Here is an 11,698-nt window from a genome sequence, read left to right on the forward strand (position 1 = left end):
CAAAGAAAAGTTACTCTTAACTTTTTCCTCCTTAAAAAGTTATTTCTACTTCCCTTTGACTAGAACTTATTTCCCTCATTCCACTAGGATATGTTCCAGGTCTTTTTCCATTAACAGCTTTTTAGATTTTTTGAGTTCATTCTTTAAATTTTGTATAGTTTCATAATTGTGGTTGGTCTTCAAATTTTTTTTTGAAGGCAGAAACACCCTAATTTCTCTTTGATGCCATTCTTAGTGACATGTTTAAAGAATTCCAGCTGAAACAGATTCCTGGTTTGTCTTTACCAGGCTTAATTACTAAGGGTGAGTTGTTTAAGATGGTGTTGTAAATGAAAGGCATGCTGGAAAACAGAAAATATACTGAAATCTGCTGGGAGTACGGCGAGGGAAGGGCGAGGGGGGGGGCAGCACAACATGCTAGAATATTGTTTTGCTCTAAACAACAGAATCCCAACATTATCAAAATATAATCCTCAAGTAACTTGGGCTATTAGAAATCGCTACCCTAAAACATGCTAGAAGTTGTTTCTGTACCACACATTCAAAATGCATATGTAATGCAGTTATTGAAAAGCATTATGTAACAGTAAATTACAAGGAAGCAACTATGACAACCAATCCATCCAGCACAGCACAGGAAAAAAAACACCAAGTCAAGCATCAGTGTTTACGAAAATCCTTCATCCCAGTTATTTTATATAAAGTTTTTTTATACACAGAGGATGTCCATAAGGAAACAGCAAGAAAACATATTTATTTAACTACATTTATGAATTTGTCGCTTCTTTCTCATAAACACAAGTCAAGGGGTGACGATCGGGACTAGAAAAAACATCTGAAGATACTCTATGCTAGACATCATTTAAAAGCCTGGGAAATCCTTGTGACCTTCCCACAGAAGTGGAGGAGAATACTGTTTTCTGTTCTCTGAACAACTCCTCCTTGGTTACTTACTGTCATAGTTTAACCCCAGCCAGCAACTAAGCACCACGCAGCCGCTCGCTCACTCCCCCTGCTCCAATGGGATGGGGGAGACAATCAGAAGAGTAAGAGTGAGAAAAACCCGTGGGTTGAGATAAGAACAGTTTAATAATTGAAATGAAATAAAATAGTAATAACAACAACAATATAATAATAATAATACTACACAAAGCAAGTGATGCACAATGCAATTGCTCACCACCCGACGACCGATACCCAGACAGTTCCCGAGCAGTGATCGCTACTCCCCAGCTAACCTCCCCCAGTTTATATACTGAGCATGACGTCATATGGTATGGAATAGCCCTTTGGTCAGTTTGGATCAACTATTCTGGCTGTGCCCCCTCCCAGTTTCTTGTGCACCTGGCAGAGCATGGGAAGCTGAAAAGTCCTTGACTAGCATAAGCAGTACTCAGCAACAACTAAAAACATCAGTGTGTTACCAACATTCTTCTCCTACTAAATCCAAAACACAGCACTATGCCAGCTACTAGGAAGAAAATTAACTCTATCCCAGCTGAAACCAGGACACTTACAGTCTACAAAAACTGGAGTTTTGGTCCATGATTAGAAAAACACTGGCAAACACATGAGCTAGAAAGGGTGCCTGATTAGAAATTCATGCTTGCGGTGGCAAGGAATGACCTAGTCAGATGGGCACATACATTTTGAGTTTCTTCCAGAGAAGACAGAAAAACCACAGTAGTAACATCCCACCCCTATATTGCCTTTACCATAATTAATTTTAAGATTGAAACCATTACTATATGATTGAACAAGGAATATGAACTACATGAGCTCTCATGGTTCCTTGCAGTCCAATTTCTTTTGGTAATTAAAAATAACAGACTGTGCAACACACCATTTTTATTCCTTTTATCATCAATAAATTTAGTGTACATGAGAACAAACATGTTGGTGCACAAATCAGTTAAAAAACCCCACCATTCTAAAGGACTGTTTTATTAAGAGTAATTTATCTTTATCTGTTAATGAGAACACAGGAATAGAGAGGGAAAAAGTACAAGCAGTATGACATTTAAGAATACTGAGTTACTTTGTTCTGTATTTTGAAACGTTATTTGCGCAGTACACTTTAATATTAAAAAATCTAATTCCCCTTTCTAACTGTAGAACAAGTTTGACTTAACACAGAAGGAAATGTAGGCTGATGACTTGGGACCAGAAAGGGCATCTTACGATTACTGCATTCAGACACTGGTCACTGCAGTCATTTATTTTAATCTTACTGATAAACTTACCCAGGTCTGTGTTTAAATCTGACTGATTTCTTTGTGAAAAGCAATGACCAAAGAGGTACCAAAGAGCAGCAGTTTTGTTATTTAAACCCAAAGCCTATGTTTTACATAAGCCAGTATACTTCCCCGTTTAAAGTTTACTTTTCCCTCTAGAACATGAGGATGCAGCAACTCTGAACTATCTCTCAAAATCAAAATACTTCAGGCAGTTTGTCAAAAGTACAGTCACATGGTTTCAAAGCTCTTAACAGAGGAACAATTGGCATACAACAACTGCCAGCTCAAGGAAAACAAGGTAATAAATCTCATGAACATAAATAAAAAAGAGAAAGTATTTACATACATATGCTTAACAGCTGCAAATGGATCTGTAGTTTTCCAAGAGTGCTTCAGCGATGAGTTTCCTGACACAGTTCAGATCTCTTGAATACCATAGTCAAGCAAAAAGAGCCATTTCTCATCTACAGGTAGTATCAGCAGAGAAAGAAAATAAAAACAGAATAGTGTAGTTCAGAATAGCAGCTCTAAAATTCTCACTGACATGCCAAGCTGCCAGCCCCACACAACCACCTACCCACCTAATTACATTCAGCTGCTTGTCATGTGGTCGTGCTGACCGATCAAGTGATCTCTTTTCCTCCTTTTAAAACTAAGCAACGTAGTTAACTAGATCTCCCTAAAGGTAACAAATATTGAGCCTTTGCTTAAACTACTGACGCTCCCCCTTCTTGTCATAGGGAGAGGAAGTTGTAGATGTTTCATTACAAAAAAAATATAATAAAATACAGCAGTCTACTGTAATGAAACACTATGAACACCAAATGCTCACAAAATCTAATGGAGAATTTCAGTTTTGAGCCTGGTTTTATTTTATGCCTTTACAGATGTCAGAAAAAAAGTTACTGATAACAAAATCGATGAAGACACCTGAGTGAGACCACATGAGGAGGAGTCGGAAGTATTCAGGTGAGCAGTGGCAGCAGTACCTGCGGCTTTGCGGGCATCCATGTCCAGCCCCTTCTGGTAAACCGCTTCTGATAGCAACAAGCTCCAAAGAAGGACCAGTTAAGATGTTGCCAGAAACTTTCTGAACCACTGTAGCTAAATCTGCAAGCCCCTCCCTCAATCCTAAGAGACATACGCAGGTATTTTTACACAGCTGCCTGCAGTCACCACAAGCCCTCTCACAAATGCTCTTCACATTACAGACACAAACAGTAGAGGACTGAAAGGTGTGGACAAAGCAAGTTTTGCACTCACCACGAAAGACTTAGCAGATGTGAGCTTTTACTGAAGACGGGTCCCCTTGCACAACCCTTTCTTGTCTCAGTTTCTTTCCTCACAGTGTCTCAAGAGCAGAGAACTCAGAAAGCAAATTAAGGTGGTTTCTGAGACTGCTCTCCAGTCTTGTAATTTAAGAAGTGCTGCAGACAGCCTGCTACAACATTTAATGTATCCCTAATGCACTCATCTACCAATAACAAAAACAACTCCACAAGCTCCTTAATTCACTTGTCTCAACTATCTCACCTCGTTCCCTGCAAATCGTTCTATGGTGGTTTAGTGGTGGACTCAGCAGTGCGAGGTTATCGGCTGGACTTGATGATCTGAACAGTCTTTTCCAACCTAAACAATTCTATGATTCTAAAACAATGCAATTTTTTATTGCCCTTTTTTCCCCAGTGAACATCTAAGTTCTGTTACACAGAGCTGGCACCCAGCTATCTGTGGTGGAACACTTTTTCATGCCCTGCCTTAGCATTTTTCCAGATTTAACTAAAATCCATTTCCTTGACATTTTGTTACAGGTTATAATTTTTTAAAACTCTACCCATTCTTGGCTCATTCCAATCTGTAAATTTCACCAGTTTTAGAAGAATATAGAAGTCCCTTTTTTTTGCTCCCACACGCAATAAAAAAGTTTGTGTTCAGTTTTCAGCTACATGAACATTTTTAATCTTTAACTGCTTACCTGATCAATACCAGCACATTTGCTTACTGTGAAGAAATATTCAGACCACAAGCACCCAAGAATTTGTGGTAACTGCTCCAGAGCGCAGAAGGAGGAACAGGATAAGAAGTGTTGACAGACAAAGCAAGAACTCTTTTGCCATGTTGCAAACAGCCCTGGGGGTGGCTACACACGCTGCAAACGGCCTGTCTGGGGCTCTCAACCAGCAATGCAAACAGAGTTCAAGCTCTTCCACACAGCAAGATTTATGCCATCTTTGAGGGGAAAGCAATTAATAAATAATTTCCGGACTTCAGCTTTTCATTTCAGGGCAAAACAAGGCTTCCTAACTTTCCTCTTACCAACCTGGTGTGAGGAATACCAACCAATTTCCACTTCCCCCTACCAGGAAAGGGTTTTATTCAAAACAGTAAGTCTTTGCTAGGAAGGTATAGCTGACATAAAGCTTATTTTCTGACAGTGAAGTTACACTGATTTCAAACTGCATATACCAAAACAGAGGGCTCCAGTTTACAAACTGGGAGGACATCAATGTTTGGTTATTTTAGAGTATCTGTTTTTAAGTAAATACATTTGCAGCATCTCAGCAAATGCTGCACAAACAACTGAACCAACTCTACTGTGGTAGCAGGAAGCACACACAAACAGTACAGCAGCAGCTGGAACAGGAACCACTGCAGCCAGCCCACAGTAAGCCTTCCTCTCACTGCTACCCGAGTCTTAGGAGGTTGTTAAGAGTTTGGACATTCTCTAAGTTTATGTAGGGGATCAAAATTACACCAGTAAAGTCCTGAATCTGTAAAATGTAGTTTGAAGCTACAGCTCTACAAAGGCATGGCCACCTATTTAGTTACTAAATCTTCCCACCGTTTTTATGAACAAGTTTTATGAACAGGTTGTATGAACGAGATGGCCTGAATGCATGGAATTTATGGCCGCCTTGTAAAAATGATCTGTGCTATACAGGCCTAGGAATTTAGGAGGAAATTTGAGGACAGTCAAACACAGTGAACAGTGTGGAGCATTCTTCATCACAAGCATCAGAATATTTGCCTTCATACATTCCATGCTCTTGAGACAAGCTGCAAGTGTCCCAACTGTCCTGTAGCAGGTGTTTCCTCTAGACAAAAATGCTGGATTGTTACCTGTCTGACCATGGCTTGTGCAGAAATTAAGGCATCCACCACTGGAGACAGAAACAGGGGAAGAAGAGGATCTAGCAACAGTCCGTTTCAGATAATGCTCCAGAACAACTCATCTCTGTTTTCCAAGCCAAAAGCTGTGAACTTGCCTAACATCAGTGTCAACCGCCTCCACTCTCCCCACCCCCCACTTACCCAATTCTGTTGGAGGTCACCTCTTCAGCACTCCGACCAGTTAATGCATTTTCCCAACACACACTAAAACTCACCATGCCCTTACCAACAGCCGTACTTTTTACACAGGCATTCAACAGATGACCTGCAAGACTATGGAATGAAAACCAACCAGCAGGCAGCCAAGGGTAATGTTATTTGTTAGCATCCACAAATCTTACCTGTGCCACAAAACCTCTACTGGCAATCAAAGAGGAAACTTAAAAAATACAAGAGGGGGAAAAGCAGCCACTGGGACACACTGCCTATGAACTGAGTTGTATATATGCTGGCAACTTCAAGAAGAGCCAGAGCACATGCTATACAGCAATTATTTCACAGTGAGAGAAATACCCTACAAAATACAAAAAGAAGAGGTGAGAAAAAAGTAAACCGGCAAAATATGAAGGTGTTAATTGGTACAGGCAGATTCCTATAACTGTAAAACAGAACCGTAGTTGTTTCCTTGGAAGAAAGTTAGCTTCTCACAAAAAGACAGTCTGGAAAATTAGAGGGGCTGACGGGATGGGCTGCAAAGGAATATTAACCAGCTGTCATGTGAATGAGCTCGTTACTTAATGCCGCAGCAGTCCATAAATGCAGTTACACGCCAATACCTCAAGACAGAACTAAAAAGACGTGGAAGGAGGAGACAAAATCCTTTATATTGTTTTTTTTTTTTTTTGCTTTCCTGTCGCCAATACATCTCCAAGAAAAAAAGAAAGAAAAGACAACCCACAATCAGAAGATCAGCTGTCACACCAGAAATGTAATAGCTGAACTTTGCCAGCACCAAGTCATTAAATACCCCTTCAGTAATTAAAATGAAAGTAGGTCAGGCAGGCCTTCCTGATACCCAAAAGGCACATCTGCTAAATATTTAGTAATAGTATAGATTAAAGTAAAACTTTCATGTTTTGTTCTTCAACTATAAGCCAATCTAGGCAGTTTCTAGTAATGCTGACAGAACTTTTAGCATTGCAAGAGATAAAGTATTGGTATGTTTAAGGTCAGTAGCATTTTACACAGAAAAGAGCTTCTTAAAAATAGTCCCCTCCAAGAGAGGCTCTAGATGACTAACTTCCAAGAGTTACCAGGGTCTCTTCAAGAATAAAAAAAAAAGTTAAGACTAAAATAATCGACAAATTAAAAGCATCAATTTTGTTTACATGGAATATCATACTGCCTAAAAACAGGATTCCTTCCCAGCAATTGGGTGCTCAACATCAGCACTTTGGAAAACTTTAGACCACACTCTGTTATCTTTTTCACAGGGAAAACATCAAAAGATTGCTTCCCAAAATAAAATTTGTCAATTCTGTTGAACTACAAGTTTACTGCCTCCACATCACTTTCTACTAATGTCGGTGTAGGCACAGTTTATCCTGAGGCAAAGCCAAGAGTGTAGGTGCTTGCTCCAGACCTGAATGAAAAAGGAAAGAAGAAAAATTTTTAATTCCTGAATCAGGTTCTCTCTCTTATTACAGTTCTGAAATGTCAGAAAGAAAATAATAGAAAAAAAATACAGTGTCCATGTACAAGGTGTTAAGACACCAAAAAATGGTGAACAGAAAGTTCTGTATTTAAAATGGCAATAAAATGAAGAACAAACATTGATTATTTTGACTGAAATGAACAAATTCAATCCTTTTGCATGTAGGAAATTATATTTTGGCAACATTCACACTATTCACATTATATAATCTGTACTCAAAAGAGGAATATTTAACCTAAAAACGGATTAATTACTCGACATGCCGCAGCTCTTCTGAGAGACTTACGCTGGTTCCACATTTTGTAAAATTTATGAAGTGGCTGCCTGATTGCATGAAGGGAGCACCTAGAACAGTAATGCATGCAGATCAAAGTCTCCCTGCATTTTGGTAAGAAGCTGTGAACGTATGCTAATAATCTGAGGTCTCTATCTTCAGTCTGAAGAGTTACAAATCTCGTTTTAGATCAATGATCTTTATCTACATATTAAAAGCGTTGATGAATGAGTGTATTTTCTAATTAAAAAATGCAGTAGCTTTACAGGAAGCTGTTGTTCCAATGCAAAGGAACATGTGCACTACAGCTTCCTTAGAAAGGATTTTCAATGTTTTTACAATCCTATAATGTTAATACTGTTTTGAAAGCTGCTTTGATATTTTTATTCATACTTAAGCTTAATCAATATGCATTTGTTCTTTGCACTACCTGATCCAATATGTCACTGCCAAGTAAAAGACACTGCTTTTTAAAACTGATCTCAGCAGAGTTCCAGTTTGGACACAGCTGGGCTTTCTCATCAGCACCAGACGACCCTGTTCACATCTTCTGTAAATCTACTTAATAGGACAAGTGGTCCTTCATTCTCCCCATAAGCTGAGAACAGTGTCTTTTCCGCTTTCAATTTGCTGTCAGGACAAAAAATTGAAATGGCAGGTATTTGCACTGTTTGACAGATATAGAAGCATGCCTCTTCTGAGCCACAGAGAAGTATTCCTTTTGTCCTATATTATTGTTTGATCCTCCGTGCAATGAAGCATATGAAACCTTACTAAACACTTGTGATGCCTACTTTTCTCCTCTACCGTTTCTTAAACCATGAACATCATTAACATTAGAGCTCCTTTATTTCCACATTTATTCAGTGACTCCCTAAGCTAAGTATGACTAACCTGACTGGTTGATCTTACCTCCTTCAGAGCGTGCAAGAGGTATGGGTGGGCTTGTAAAGGTGGTGGTTCTGGACTACATTAGCAAAGTAGGTCTTTCAGTTCCATTGGCCCTATTCCACTCCCTGTGCAACTCCCCATTAAGAAAAATGTTACTGTTCCCATTCCTGGTGATCCCTCAGGATGCTAGGCTAAAGAAAAGTTTCCTAAGGCTCAACACACCACAGTGGAGATTGCCAATGCAGTAAGGACTTCTTGGAGCAAAGCTCCAGATTTGCAATGCAAAAAACAAAGCTGAAATGAGGACATGCCTCTCAGCCTGGTTTCCTAAGGAAACAAAGCTTATTAAAGAAAGGGGCAGAGACACTGAATTTCTCTCATTTCTGCCTTCTCCTCCAACATTTGCATCTGTTGATCAGTTTTAACACTCCTTCACAGAGGGGAAGAAGCCACAAAGATATGAAGTTCCTATACACTTCGTGAAAAATTCACAGGTGGATAAAGGAAAGAATCAGATGCATGCCTCTGCTGGAAGCTGGCAGTTACAGTTTTTCAGTTCTAAAAGGGGCACCCACTAGCCGGCCAAGTTGTACACACATTGCTCCAGACTAGCCGCAGCCCATACTGCCACAATCATTCAGTTTTACATTTACTTTCAATTTGGATTTAAAGACATTTTCTGTTTAAAAGCAAATTAAATAAGCACATCTATTATCAAAAATAAAAAGTGAACAGAATAAAAACTACTTGAGTTTCACTGTGTTAGGAGTTCAAATTTGGGGGGTTTTTGTGTTTTGTTTTCTTTTTAAATCTACTAGAAAGCATGATTCTACTTTTGCAGCACACTCTTTTCATAGGTCTTCCAAAGTCTGCTGCTTCTGACACACAGCAGGATCTTAGGCCCCATCCCATGCATTGGGTGCTATATCCAAACTCATAATTCTGGAAAACTATCAAATAAAGATTTATAATCATCTCTTCTACTTCACAGCTAAAGAACATTAAAAAAACTACTACTTTAACAACTCCAACTTAGGGCTACATTTATCCAAACCAAAATTATGAGAGTTTTGCTATCAAATTCTGAAGAAATACAATCAAATTCAGACAGTACAGTCTTCAAACTTGGATGACACCATCTGTACAGAGACGTCTATCCTGACACTATTCTGATGCAAGAAAGAATATGGAAAAATTAAGTACAGCCAGATAGTTCATGCCCCAGCAGAAAAGACCTGTCAAGTTGAATCACTGTTAGAGGAGAAAGTCAGCGGAGCATGTGCTGTTACGTGCACAGGATCTTGAAGTGCTGGATGAGAAACACTCTATTGCAAATGGATGATACCAGCAGGGTGAGAACCTAACCTGATACCTGTATTTTGGGTCACATTCAGTCATGCATAAAGTTTGGTTTGGAACCAAACAAGTGCGGGGAGGGGAATTATGATTAACATTTGCAATTAAAAAAAAACCCAACCCCAGCCCCACAACTCTCCCACTTTTTGCTATAATCCACATTCCGAACGTAGCTAGGCTTCAAAGTAGACTAGGAAAGCACCAGCCATTGGCAATAACTACAACAGCAATTCATCTCTCATGCAAACCTTGCATAAAACAGTTTCACAGCACAAGCAACTCCTACAACTGCTAGCTTTGAGTGATACCCTGAAGTTTTCAAAATGCATCACACTCCATGCTAGTCATGCAATTACCAGCAGAGATTTGCAGGAGGCAAATAATTTCCCTCAGCAACTACTAATATGAAACATGATACTTGCAAGACTGGAAGAGACACACAAGAAAACCAGAAAACTTGCATTTTTTATCATAGAAATGAATCAACTTTTTTCTTTTCCTCCTACCCAACATACATGCTTTATTAGTCCTTATCACTGATAGCAGCCTTCACTCTAGTCCAAATATTCCCGTTCCCCAAGGATGTTATTGGAAAGAATTGTTTTCTTCCTTTTCAGTTCATAAAGCAACCTTCTTCCTTACAGCTCTTTGACTGAGCAGCTAAAAGAACCAAATGAAATATCAAAAGTTATTAAAATAATGAGATAGGCCCTCAAAGTGAAACTTGGTTGACTTTGGAGAGCACTTGCTGTTCACTTTCATGGTTGTATAGCAGCTACTGTGACAGCACTGCCATTTTGAAGTGTTTAATTAGAAATGAGAGGATGCCTTTAAAACAGTAGTACTTCTGCAAGATAACATTCCTCACCTTCTAATGATATATGCTGTCCTGTAGGTTAATGTGCTTAACAGAAGTACTATAAAAATCGTGTATCAATTGTTTTCAATTTTGTTTTGTATTCTGCTGTTTTTAATTCAAACCTGAAAGGGGCTTACACACCTGAAAGCTCACCTACCCTTTCCAACAACATCAGCTGGTCTAATAAAAGGCATCACTTCTACCTGTGGAGCTCACCTTACCTGAAAGGAAAAAAAACCCGAATCTTGAGTAATACTTAACTATTTTGCTATTTATTCCTTTATCCTTTTACCACCTTTTCAATTGATAGCTGTACACACAAGCAGTAAGATGGCCAGCTGCAAAATTGCAATCACAAACTCCAAAGTTAATCTGGAATCAGCTACTTGCTTTGTGCAGCAGTTGCCTTTATACCCATCTAGTGTTTTATTTGCATATAAAATATTTCAGCTAGGTATACTCCTTACAGACCTTTCATTCACACGACTCTTTTACACAACGAATCACTGCAGAAGCGTAGTGATTTTCAAAATACTATTTGCAAGTACCCACAAATCAAATCTTTAATTTAAAAACCCTGCTCATATGTTTACCAATTCCTTTTTTTCACTGCAAACCACAAAATTTCTAGAAAAGCTGTACTCCTTCTACTAAGCCTGTATCTTCATTGCTGCTTCCTGCCCCTTTCCTACCTTCCTACCAGTCTTCACACTGTCTTCCAGAAGTGCCTTTTTCTAATATGGTTAAGTCGTACCCATAGTCTCATCAGTAAAAGTATCAGACATAGAGAAAGGGAACAGCTATGGGAAATTGGTTTGCAAACTCAGAAAAATAGCACTGCATTGGTTTACACTCTGATACTATCTTCAGAGCTGTAAAAGCAAGGACATTTACTTTTGTTTTTCCCCTGCATTAGTTTAAAATACTGAAGAACTTGTCAGGTCAGCTCCAAAGTACTGGCCAGTGCGTGGAAAGTATTCCAACGCCTGGTACTATGCAAAACTGTTACACATACATCAGAGTATTTTCAACCCCTTGAAGCCACAGCAACATCACAGGAAAAAATTACTCTGCTCATATGCCATATTTTAATCTATATGCCATAACTTAATCTTCAAAGCTTATTAGATTGGAAAATACATGACAGATGTTGAGACTACTTATTACAATAATCAAAAGTAAATTTTGTTGTATTATGTATGGAAACAAAACAACATAAGGATGTTCCAGGAAAGAAATTAGGGGCTAGGACTTCT

This window comes from Pelecanus crispus, chromosome 7, assembly GCF_030463565.1.
Source record: "Pelecanus crispus isolate bPelCri1 chromosome 7, bPelCri1.pri, whole genome shotgun sequence".
Lineage (NCBI taxonomy): Eukaryota > Metazoa > Chordata > Aves > Pelecaniformes > Pelecanidae > Pelecanus > Pelecanus crispus.